A 12,544-nucleotide genomic window follows, 5' to 3' on the forward strand; every position below is an offset into this window, starting at 1 on the left:
CGCCCCTGCCCGCAGCGCTGCCCCCCTGGGCCCCCACACACCCACCTTCCGAGCCTCTCCCAACTCTGATCCAGGGGCTGGTGGCCACGCCGCGACGCCGAAATAGGACGAGCAGCCATGTTTCCCGGGTCTCGCGCGGCCCGCCCCGCCCCTCCCCCACGGCGCGGCCGGCGCCGAACGCCGGGCCGCAAATGCGGGCGCCGGGCTCCATGCGGGGCGCGGGCGGGCCAGCCGGCCGGCGCCGGGGAGGCCGAGCTTGGTGCGTGCGGGCTGGGGCGCGGGCGAGCTGGGATGGCCCCTGGGCGGGCCTTCGGGCGTCCCGAGCTGGTTTGGACCTCGAGGTGTTTTATTTATTATTTTTTAACGGTCGGGCACTCCCGAGGCTGAGCCCGAAGGGCGCCGAGGCGTTTTTAGGGGACAGGGGCAGCCGCCAGGCCCTGCGCGCCTGTGGCACGACTGCCGGGCGCCGGGCTGCCATTTTGTCACCGCGGCTGTTGTCGCTGTGGGGGGTGGGGGGAGCAGAGTCTTGCGCCATCACCCAGACGGCCCCGGACGTGGAGGCAGCAGGGAGACCCGACTCTGGGGACCACCGCCCCACTCGTTCTCTGGGCTCCGATGGGGGTTCCCACCCGTGTCAACGGCCTGAGGCTTTGCTAAAGTGTCGTGGAGGCCGTTGCACAGGGACGACCGAGATCCTCCGAGCAAGTGCTTCCCCCACCCTCATCATGCTCTCTATCTCCTCCGGTCCCTTTTCTCTCCAGTATTTCGCCCTTCATCCTGCAGGCGTTTTAGACGCCTTGGTGTTTGTTCTTTCCGCGGAACTGATAGGATGGTGTGGGGAGAAATTGTACGTGAGGTTTCTTTTTTTTGGGAGAGGGCGCGCACGCGACCCTGGTGGCCCTGACTGAAGCCAAGGACAGCAGCCGCTTCCCCGGGAGGGACGAGTTGTCTAGGCGTTGGGGAAACGCCCTCGGGGCTGGGCTCTCCAGGAAGGTAGGTTTGGCTCTGTGTTTCAGGTGGGTGTTGCAGTGCCCTGCAGGCTGCTAGGGGAGCCCCCCTCCTCTTCTCTGCCCCTCTTTTTATTAATTTCCTAGGGAAAGGTAGCTACAAAGTAAATATCCCTAAACCAAAAGGAGAAGAACAAGGTTTGCTTTTAAAGATAAGTGCTGTCTTTCTGCCGACTGCCTTTTTCTGGGTGTTGATTGCAGAGCCAGGGAAGGCATCGTCGGTGGCATCTCTACGGGACTTTTGAAGCCTATACAGTGGTGGTTAGGCACCTCCTCGCTGGTTAAATTCTGGTGTCCTCAAGGAGACTAGCTTTCATGGCAGTGCCCAGCAAAGGCTGCACAGGAAGCCAGGTTTAATTTTGACCTTTGGAATACATCGCATGATGTTTTCCAGTCTGACTTACTGCCTAATTGGGTTCAAGTAGCCTGGTATTAAACTCTAGTTTATGCAAGCCAACCAGGAATTCACAGGCAGAAAATTGGGCGCGAGCTCCGGATGGTCAGGGTTAGTTGTGTTTTTGTTACTGGAGTGCCGATGATGATGGTAGTTTTGAGACTGGGGGCTGAATCCACAGTGAACGTGGGTTCCGGAACCACACAGACCTGAATTTGTATTCCCCCTCCCACAAAGATGTGAGATAAGTTAACCTGCCCCTGTGATCTCAGGTTAACCTAACCTACCTTTTTGAACCTTGGTTTCCTTACCTGGAAAATGGGAATAGTAATCCTATTTAATGAGTTAAGTGACGAAACTGGCTTGATCTAGTCCTCAAGTGCTCAGCCTATGATAATGTTATTTTCTGAGAGATGTTGGGGTGCAATGAGGCACAATTTTGAGCTTCTCTGTAGTTTATCTGTGGTTTAGAATAACAACAGTAATAATAGTTAATGCTTACATAGCACCTTACGTGCTGTGCCTAGCACAGTTCTAAGTGGATTATGCATATTAATTTAGTCCCCACAACAGCACTATGAGGTAGGTACTGTTATTATCCTTATGTTACACATAAGGAAATTGAACACAGGTTATTACAGCCAGTCTGTACTCGATGTCTACTCTCTATTGCCTCCTCTAAAGCATGCTTTTCTGTAAGATACCTTGGGGAAGAGCTGTTTTGTTTTTCTGGCTTTTAAATGGTACCCCCTTATTTTAGTGAGTTTTCTGTCCTTGAAAGTTTCATTTTAAGACTAGAGAGCCTCTTGGTTGAAGATATTGTGGGGGGTGGTCAGGACCAGAAGCTCTGTGGATTGTCATTTTAAGGGGCAAGCTATACACTTTGAGTTTGGTTTAGCATGTCACCTCTGGTTAGGCTGAAATGAATCTGGCCTTTAGGTGTTGGGGCATGTGTTTTGGGTAATGAGAAGATAAGCAGGAGCAACTGTTAGGCAGTGGTTTGTGTGGGATCTTGCATGTAACACATTTTCCATTTTTATTAGTCTCCATCTGTAGCCAGAAATACTGGACAGAATTGTCATGTCCTTGGTATCTAGGACTAGTATACTAATAACACCTCATATATCATCTCACTTAATCCTCTCAGCAACTCCTTCGGGGTAGGCCAAGCAATGTGACATCTTCCCTGTTGTGAGAGTGAATCATCGAGGATGGGAGAGAAGGTCGAACAGCCAAGCCTGAATGCAGCAGAATTGGGTTCTTCCACTGTAAAACCGGAGGCCCTTTACTTGGACAGTAAGGACTTTGAAAATGGTAGTCTATTTGGTCCCAAACATGGTCCATCACCAGAATCATCCAAGGAGCCTGTTTTTGTACAGGGCATGAGCTAAGAATAATTTGTACATATAATCATTTCAATCAATTTGATGATACGTAAGACAGCTTTGAATCACAATTAAGTGAAATGTTCCCCCCGCCGTCGAATTCTACTTTATTACCAAAAAAATATATATATTTTAAATTTTATCAATAAAAGAATTGCGGAAATTTGTTTTTTCTAGTTATACATGTGCCTGTGTAGTACTGTCAGTTTTGCCTCTAGGTAAAATTTATTATCTGACCCTTTACAGAAAAAGGTAATCTCTGGTTTAGTAGATTATGGGGGGGACCCTGGGATCTGGCTTTTTAAATTGTTAAAAATTTATTAAGTATGTGGCAAGCCATTGATTTGGGTGGTACTTGAGGGATCTTTCCAAGTCATTTTATCTGTGCCCTTTAACTAGTTGATACCTAATGGAAATTGGCCTCAATCCAAAAACCTGCATCAGAAGAGAAATTGTCCTTATTACCAGTTTAAAATTGAATACTCCTTCTATCCAGAGGCACTGTGCAACCAACTGAAATTCTTTATTTATCTTGCATATTCAGAATATTTCAAAAGGCTTTTGCATATCTTGCAGTTAAACGGTTACTCTTAAATTTTAGATTTCTTTTTAGAGCTATAGGGAAGACACTTTGAATTACAATGGTTCGAGCTCTGAGGCCTGTGGAAAGTACAGCAGCTGTGTTCCCAGTGGTTGACATCAGGTCCTCAACACACATCATTGAAAACCACAAATAATCTTGGAATCTCTGGTTTGGGCCTGCCACTTTTCCACCATGTATGTTTCCTGGGGAATGAACCAGCAGCAAAGTGGCTTTCGGTTTCAAAGCCCTTCTTTCTACCACTAGCCTCTTGTGCCTGAGCTAATGAGTTGAAAGAATGAAAAGGTTGGCTAGGAGGAGAGGAGGAGTAGGTAAATAAATGGGGACAGACCCAGTTCCCTGTCTTGGCCACTGCTGCACCACCAGCCTCTCAGGGTGACTTACTCTAGACTTACACATCCTGTTTGTAACACAGGCACCTGATTGAGTTTTGAGAGCTGGTCATCCCAGAGCTTCAGTCCAAATTAAACATTACTACATTATAGTAGAAAATTTGGGGCTGTTGGTGATTCTTTATGGAGAGTGTGTGGGATTCTCATCAGACGTCTCCTTACCGTTGTGCCTTCCCTCTCTGCCTTGGTATAGTCGCTTAGGAAAGGATCAGAGAGCTTGTTGCTGAGTGGTGATGAGCCCGGGTTAAATGAACTTGGCCCCAGTTGTTTGGCCTGAAATCTGACTTGGTAAAGAGGAGGCTCATTACTCTGGTGTCCAGAGAGAGCACTTCCTTACACATGTTTGCTTGCTGCCATGCCCTCCCCTCTTCTCCACTGCGTCTTGATATGTCCAACCTCTGCTCTAGCTAGTTTTCAAGTCTCCTAGAAACTACCTTTTACTAGTCCCCACCACTGCCTTCCACACACAAGTAGAGAAACATGGACCTGACTGAATAACATTACATTGAAATATAATTGTATGACAAATGATAAATACCCAGCAATGATGTTTTCATTAAAGAGATGGAGTCTGGCAGAGATGGAGAATCGTGAAGGTATCTGTTGTTCAGAACTTCTCATTTAATAAAATTTGTTGAAACGAGATGAGCAAAGCACCCATGGCCCTGGGCCACCTGCCCAGACATGGAAGCAGCCTCCTTGTATAGAACCAGTTGTCCTGATGATATTATTACAAAGTCTGTAAACAAGATAAAATGTCTTTGTTCTACCACACCAGGCCCTGTCTTGTGCCTATTGGACCACACCCCGCAACCCCCATGTTTTCACTCAAATTTGTTTTAGCTCTAGAGCCGCCCCGGTACACTCAACCTATGGTCTCCTTTACCAAAACTTGCTTCAGGCAGCAGATCTAAAAGATCAGTTTACTTAACTCCACTCTCACTTACTCTATCTAATGTGGATTAAAGTCAGAGCTGTCTTTCCCAGAGGTATTTGCTTTCGGAGATTCCAGTTTGGTGAGGAAATTACCAGAGAACTATTAGAGACTTGAGTGCTGTTTTCAGCTTTACTATTAACTAACTTGCGCGTCGGCTGCTTTGGGCCTCTATTTTCTCCACTCTAAAATGGGGGTGTTGCGTTAGATCAGTGGCTTTCAAAACTTTTAGATCCTAGCAATAAGAAATATGTTTTATGTCACTACCCAGTATGTATATACATATGTTGCATGAAAGACTGAGCGTGCTCTCTTATGTATAAAAACACTTTTTTGTTTAAAAAAAAAAAAAAACTGACTGTGACCCATTAATTAATTTCATTACTTATTAGAGTTTGCAAGACATTTAAAAGATGGATATTAAGGTTCTTTCACACTCAAATATTTTGTGGTTTGATTTGGGGGAATGAGGGAATGCCTTTTGTAGCTTTGTGAAAGCTGTCCCCTGAGGGTCAATAGTGATTTCTCTGGCTTCTAAGCCTGCTTATCTCTGGGTCCCATGTTCTCAAGCTTCTAGCTCTTTCCCAACCCAGTTTCTCATGGCATTAGGGAATCATCCTAAATTCCTACCCCAGATGGATGCCTTCCAGGGTTCTTGATTGTGCCAGTGGCCTTCAGCCAAGCATGTTCCTCCACACCCTCTTCTCTCTACCCTCAGCCCCCATTGCCCTCCATCTTTCAGCGTGCCGCATATACTATGCAGGTTCCCTGTGGGATCCCACTTTTACCAGCCTGGAGGAGAGAGAGTTTTAGAGGAACGTGCTCCTACCAGACTGCCTGGGTGTTCATCATGTAGTTCAGTCCCGTCCCCCCTATATCCTTCAGCTGTGGCACTTGGTCAAGCCCCTTTACCTCACAGTGCCTTCCCTTGTCTCTGCAAAATGACAGTTTGATAATATCTACCACATAGTCTGGCACCCAGTAAGTACTCAATAAGCATTAGATGTTACTGTTATTGTGGTGTGTTCTACTAGAACACCAGTTTGCATTCACTTAAAAAAAAATCAGACAAATTATACAAAAAAGAAACATTTGTTTCAATGGGAAAAGAGGTTAGACGTTATAAAGATTCAAAATTGCCCAGTTATTTTTCTCCACAAGAACTTTAATAGTAAATGTATTGCTTCTAGATGCAAGTGTAGCTATAGCATCTAAGCATTGTGGAGCTGGTTGCCAAGTTCTTTCTGCTAAGGATAATGTCACGACTTGCCCCTCTCCTGGGCAACTCCTTTTGTCACTGCCCTCAGCAACTAACTGTTTCAGACTCTTCTCAAACTGCCCTTTCTCACCTAGCTAGCGACCTTCTCCCTCATAGAATTGAAACCTCCTGGTTTCCAAGAAGTTCCTAGACCAAATCCGTGCCCGGCTTAGCCAGCTGTCCTTTGGGTCTTGGTCCTGCCTGCCCTCTGGTCCCCTTCTGCCTGCCAGGCACCTAACCACTCCTCTCATTTGGATGCTTCTTTAGCTTGGGATGTTGCTACCATCTTAAGGCAAGCAAAACTTCCCTTGATTCTTCTATCTCATTTTACCTACTGCCCATCTCTTCCTTTTTACATGCAGCTTAGTGAATTGTCTGTAACCACCTCCGTTCCCTCACTTACCTCACACCTCAACCCTCTTCAGTCTGGTTTGCTTCCTAACAACTCCAAAAACCCCAACAGCCTTCACTGTCTCCTCTTATGTGATTCCTCAGCGGCAGTATTTACACCCTGCTCTTCATGAGATATGTTCCCCCTTGCCCCTCCCTTTCTCTGGTCTTTCTCCTACAGCTCTGATTGCTCCTCAATTTCTGTGGCCTTTTGCCTTCCAGATGCAGCTCGAAAGTACTGGACTCGGTCAAGCCTGGGCCTTGGACCCTTTTCTGTATTCCCTACCTATGAAGTCTTGTCCTTTCTCACCAACAGCTGTAGATACTGTGTGCTACATGGGGTCCTATGTTTACATCTCTGGCCCTGACCTCTAGGCTAAGCTCAGGACCCGCCCAATGTCTTTACCTGAGTGTCCCCAAAATGCCCCACATTCAGCATGTTCGAAGGGAACCCATGACATTTGTAACCTCCTCCATTCCCCCCAACATGCACACACATGATTTTTCTATCCATCACAAGTTCTGTGAATTCAGAATATCCTCTATTGTTTTTCAGCTAATCTCCCTGCATCACAGCCCCCTTGAAACCATGTTTCCAACTTCAGCCAGCTCTTAGCAAGAAATCATGTTACCCTTTACTTAAAATACACCATTGTTCTTAGGATGAAGTCCAGGCTCCTTAGTAAGACCAACAAGGTCCTGCATGGACTGGCCACTGCTGGCCTCTGCTTCTCATCTTTTTCCTTGCCCCCTCTTCCCACTGCACTGGCCACACCACCTTTTATTCCCTCAAATCTACTGCACTGCTACCATCACCTACTACTTTTTACCATCTCCATCTCCCACCCCTCAGTTCTAGGTCTGGTTTTGTTTGTTTGTTTGTTTTGTTATAAAACTTACAGAAATTTCCTTAGAAGTGCTTGAATTTGTAATTATACATTCCTGAATGTGAATGTTTTAATTAGCATTTTTCCTGCTTAGTGGTAAGTTGCTTGATTTGAAGGTCCTGTTTCTGCTCATCACTGTGTATCTTCAGCTCAGCACTGCACTTGGCACATGATGGGCATTCTGGAAGTGTTAGTTGGATGAAGGAACCATTATACTTGCATGTTCTTGTCATTTTCATCACCTTCTCTCTGTCTGGTAAGCCAAGCACAAAGCCACAGAAAGAAAGCATCGGAAACAGCTATCAGTTTGGTGCCCTCGGCTTCCCCCTGGGTGGGTGTGAGCTTCTGCCTCTGGGTAGGTGTTTCATACTTTCTCAGCCCAGTGGTCAACTTTTTTTGGTTTTTACATCCCATATCAGTAAAAAATTTGAACCTGAGCCCAAGTATGTTTACCTTTTATTTATGGATTATTCACATATATTACATTAAAAAAATATGTGTTATAAAACATAACACTAAAAATTAAGGATAAGTTAAAAGATATTAAAAGTCCAGTGGATTGTCTAGGGTGATCCACTTAGGAGACCACCGCTCTAATTATTTATTTATTTATTTTTAGTTCAGTTATGAAGGTTCATGCTACATAAATGCCTGTACCTCACCAAGCATTCTCATTAAGATTTTAGGTGTGTTATGGGTAGGAGTGGAGACCATTCCTAACCCTTTTTTGATAAATGAGGAAAATCCAGTGGTCTGCCTGAGATCCCCAGTAAATCAAGTGTCTGTTTCTGCCTATCAGCTCAGTGCTGTTTAGGCTGTGTACACAGACCCACCAAAGCTGCTCAGGTCATCCCTTAGGGTCCAGCAAAGGCCAGCCCCTGGGCTGTTCTTACAGATGTTTAGAGAAGGTGAGAGGATTCCATCAGTAGATCTAGGCTGGTCAGTGGAGAAAGAAGAGGCTTTCTCCTACTTATCTTCAGACTGAGTATAAGTTAAGACAGGATCAGCTGCAGGCTGGAAGAGCAGAGCTGGAGAGCCAGAGTGAAGCTGGAGGAGAGGCCTGTGGTGTTGTGTGTGAGGCACTCTGGTAAAGTTGTGCTTGGACCTGGCACTCAGTGTCTAGAAGGGCTGGATTGCCATATTCAACTGCCTCCTGCAGAAGTAGTGGGAGGGAGAGAGAGTGAATATGTGTGTTTTGGCAAGGGGGGGTAGGTTTGAGGCAAGATCTGTAATAGTAAATTTAAAGGGATTACTACTTTTCAGGGGCATGCATCCCAGAGACGGACTCATTACACATTATGTAACCACCTTTCACCTTAGCTATGTATAGGCCTCACCAGTATGCCCAAATGATGTGACTGGAGAGAGGGCGAAGGGAGCCCACTTCCAGTTACAGGCCCTGTATTTCCAGCATCCAGAGTGATGTGGGGAGTTATATGAATCTGTATAGCAGATTGAATTTGTTGAATCCAGTTCCTATGTCCTGGGCGTGGGGAATACATGACAGAAAGGTAGTGTGGTGTGGGTTTCTGTGGGGATTGGGGTTGCGGGGCGGAGAACTCAGCAAGGAGAAAAGAAGATGCATGGTTAGAGAGGCCAATTTTAACCCCAGCTGTGTGTAGAACCACCAGAGGAAGGAGCATTTTAAGAAATTCCCAGGCTCTACCCAACTAAGGAATCCCCTCCGAGGGTGGTGCCCAGTCCGTATGTTTAGAAGGCTCTGAAGGGAGCTCTGAAGCACAGTTGGAAGCCACCATCCTGAGGCAGGTGCAGAACTTCACAGCAGGTAAGAAGTAAACTAAGTGGAGGTAAAAGGAGAGGAAAATGGAGCAAGGAACACAGAAAATAGGAAAGAAAGATATAGGACCTAACTTGCTGGGGAGCAGGGATAAGGTCTTTGGCCTAGCTGCTGCACACACCACATTCCTGCTCATCACACTTATAATTTTTCATTTACCTGTATTTCATGAGGTGCTGCTGGAGTGTTGAGTGGACTTACTGAGCAAGGCTGGACTTGACCTGTTGGCCTCTCCTCAATCTCCAGGGGACTGAGAGGCAGGCCGGTGGGCCTTTTGTAAGAAGGAGGGGACCTCAAGGCCAAGCAGTCAGGTGTAGTGGGTGGTGCCCAGCACTACAGAGCTCTACTACCTGAAGATATCTGGCAGGTGCCTCATCTGTAAAATAGTAACTAACAGTGATACTGCTTCTCCGGGATTGTTGTCAGAACTGAAATAAATAAGGTTTGTTCCAGGTGTGTGTTATGGAGAGCCCCTGAAAGTTAGTAGATTCTAACCAGCCCAGGCTTGAACAAGCTATTTAAAACAGGGGGAGCCCGCCTGCCTAAAGGAGGCCTCTTGCTTGGTGTCTAAGCTTGTAATGGTGGAGCAATTCTTGGGAGAGTTGTCTTTGCTTGCCCCAGAAGGAAGCCTTACTTGGAGCTGCTAAAACGGGTAGGAGGAGGCAGGAGGGGCCCCAGGCAGAGGACAGAGCCCCCATATTTTGTTGTGGTGGGGCTAGGGCAACATTAGCTATGCTGTGGACTGCCCGTGCCCCAGGGCCTCCCTTTCTCGTCGTAGGGTAAGAGTTTGGGGCTCTTTGCCTGCCTAGCCTTTTCTGGAGCAGTTGCTCTATGTCAGTGGACCTTCCTGCCTCTTAGCTCACCGCTTGACTACAGAAATCAGTCTGTTCCTCCTAGGCCTTTATAGTGCTTTCATAAAGCTTCTGAGAAGTGTCCTTCTCTAGGAAGTCTTCCTTGACTCACTGGAAGAAAGGGAGCAGATTGTGTCCTTCCCAGATGTAGAAGTCTCCAGAACTTCCAGGTAATGCAGCAGTATTCTACTGTCTGCTAATTCTGGTAGCAGCTCACTGGTGTGCCTTGTGGCTCCCTCTGTTCTCCCCATTGGATTGGTCAGTGTCTCTTTATTCCCCCCTCCAGAGGGCAGCGGAGAGGGCTTGCAGGGCCCAGCACAACTCCCCTGCAGCTGGGTGCATCCGGAAGGCTTTGTGGTGACGTCATGTGGTCTCCAGCCTGGCTGCCTGTGTGAAGGATCTGTCTGTTCTGGCACAGGGGCCTGTTCCATATGGAGGGCCAGGAACTAGCCATCACAGTCACCCAGGGTGTTCCTTTCACTTCTGCGTGTCTCCCCTTACCCATGGAGATTTGAGTGTACTCGGGGTGTGGCTTGGGGAGAGTGGGCAGGCATGTACTTTAGCAAAACTCCCCAGCTGTCTCTGGTAGGCCTGAAGAGGCCTATCTGCAGAGGTTGGCCTGCTGCCATAACAAGTGGTTCTTTTCCTTTTAGCCCCCGTCCAGTTTGCAGCTCTATTGCAAACATGCCTTTATGTGTCTTGGTTAAGAAAGCTGGTGTGACTACATCTTTAGGTGTGGTCTGTGTGTCTAAGGAGACTTCTCTTAGAGTAGGGCCCTCCAGAGCTGCTATTAAGTGGAGGTAGAGGAGCAGGCTTGGGAGCTGAAATGGAATGCTGTCCTCTTAAAAGCAAAGGGGTACTTAGTTCAGGGCAGGCAGCTGGCCTCTAGTTGCTCAGGAGACTTCCGTCATTTCCAGTGGCCAGTATGGTCATTGCCAGGAGGTGCCACAAGGAAGGGTTGGATGTGGAAGTGAAAATGCACCTCTGAGTTTGGCCAGTGGCCGTAGACTCCAGCAAGGTCCAGATCTGAACTGAAAAGTGCCCATTGGGCCGGAAACCAGACCGGGGTGGGCAAATGTCTTGCCAGCCCCAGGAGGCTTATTACGGCCACAGGTGTCCCTGATGATGAGCAGCATGGCCAGCTAATGTCTGACGTTGACCGGAGTTAGGAGGGTGATTTCTGCAAATAAATACCGTGGAGGGGCTATTCATTTTTCACATGAGATGTACCTCGCTTTATTGCACTTCGCGTTTTTTACAAATTGAAGGTTTGTGGCAACCCTGTGTAGAACAGTTTTATCAGTGCTATTTTTCTAGCAGTTTCAGGTGATAGCAGTTTTTAGCAATAGAGGATGGTTATTTTTAGCAAGAGTATATTTTATTTAAGGTATGTACATTTTTTTAGACATAAAGATATTGCATACTTAATAGAATACAGTATAATGTAAACATAACTTTTATATGCACTGGGAGACCAGAAAATTCATGTGACTCATTTGGTTGCAATATTTGCTTTATTGCAGTGGTCTGGAACCGGACCTGCAATATCTCCGAGGTATGGCTGTATTGATTGAATGCTCTCTGTGTGCCGTGTTCTGTTCTCCAAATTCTGTATACAGACGAGCATGTCATCTATTCTGAGGCTAACATGACTTTGAAAGGAAAATGGTCAATAAGCCAAGCAAAGGCATGACGGCTGATGTTAGAGGTCTCATGAAGACAAAGCTGTGTAAAGGGGGTGGGTGATTCAGGAAGGCCTCTGAGGAGGTGACATTTGAGCAGAGACTTGAGTAACCTATAATGGACTTCTGGCCCCCATGAGCCAGAACCTTAGCTGATCTGGAAGTACCTAGAAATCATCTGCTGATGAGCAAACTGAGGCCCAGCATGGTTAAGATGCAAATTTATGAGATGATTAGTAGGAAAGATACAAAAGCGAGACAAAATATAACTGGCTAGTACTCTGCTCACAACCTTAGGTACTTCCTGTGGCTGGCTGACTCTCTGCCTTTTCATCCCAGAATGTTTTTTATTATCCTCTTGAGACTCCCACTTTGAAAAATTTATAATTCCAGATTGCATTTATTAACAATAATAGATTTATTTTCTCATTTATGGCTGGGTGTGTTGGGGGTGGGGGACAGAAATGTTTAAACACATCTGTAACCGCCAGTCAGCCCTCCAGGCAAGGGCTAACCACCTGGAGTTGCTCTTTTCCTGCCTAAGCAGAGATAGGGCCCAATTTTGGTAACCATAGGCACTTGCCTCCTGTCACTGTGGGATTTCCATTGGTCTTTCTGAAATGACAGTTTCTTGGAGGGCCCCCATTGCTCCTTGGGAATCCATCTGGACCTTTCAGACCCTTTCACCTAGTGTGGGGGTCCAGGTGCCTTTGGGTAGTCTGGGGAGACCTTATCAATGCCTTTGATCAAAAACAATGAGGCAGGACTCAGAGGGCCCCCAGGGCTTATTTGAGGGAGAGAAGCCCACAGTTAAGTCAGGTTACAAATCCAGGCCTGACCCACCTCTCCAAGGACAAAGATGAGCCTTAATTGGCTGATAGTTTTCATCTACAAGCAGGAATCCTGCATGAATTTGAAAGGAGCTCCTGGTGAAGTAAGACTTCATTAATTAGCCTGTGAGGGAA

The 12,544-nt window shown here is 46.7% G+C and overlaps 1 protein-coding gene and 1 long non-coding RNA gene across 3 annotated transcripts in view; both read left to right on the plus strand.

Annotated features, from left to right (window-relative positions):
- Positions 1-12,544, plus strand: part of ANP32A (acidic nuclear phosphoprotein 32 family member A) — a 37,297-nt gene that overhangs the window by 2,586 nt on the left and 22,167 nt on the right. The window lies entirely within an intron of this gene.
- Positions 270-5,147, plus strand: LOC120604466 (uncharacterized). The gene is made up of 2 exons (XR_005653350.1): positions 270-993; positions 2,549-5,147. It is a non-coding gene; the product is annotated as an uncharacterized LOC120604466 (long non-coding RNA).

Source organism: Pteropus medius, unplaced genomic scaffold (genome assembly GCF_902729225.1).
Source record: "Pteropus medius unplaced genomic scaffold, Ma_sr-lr_union100, whole genome shotgun sequence".
Lineage (NCBI taxonomy): Eukaryota > Metazoa > Chordata > Mammalia > Chiroptera > Pteropodidae > Pteropus > Pteropus medius.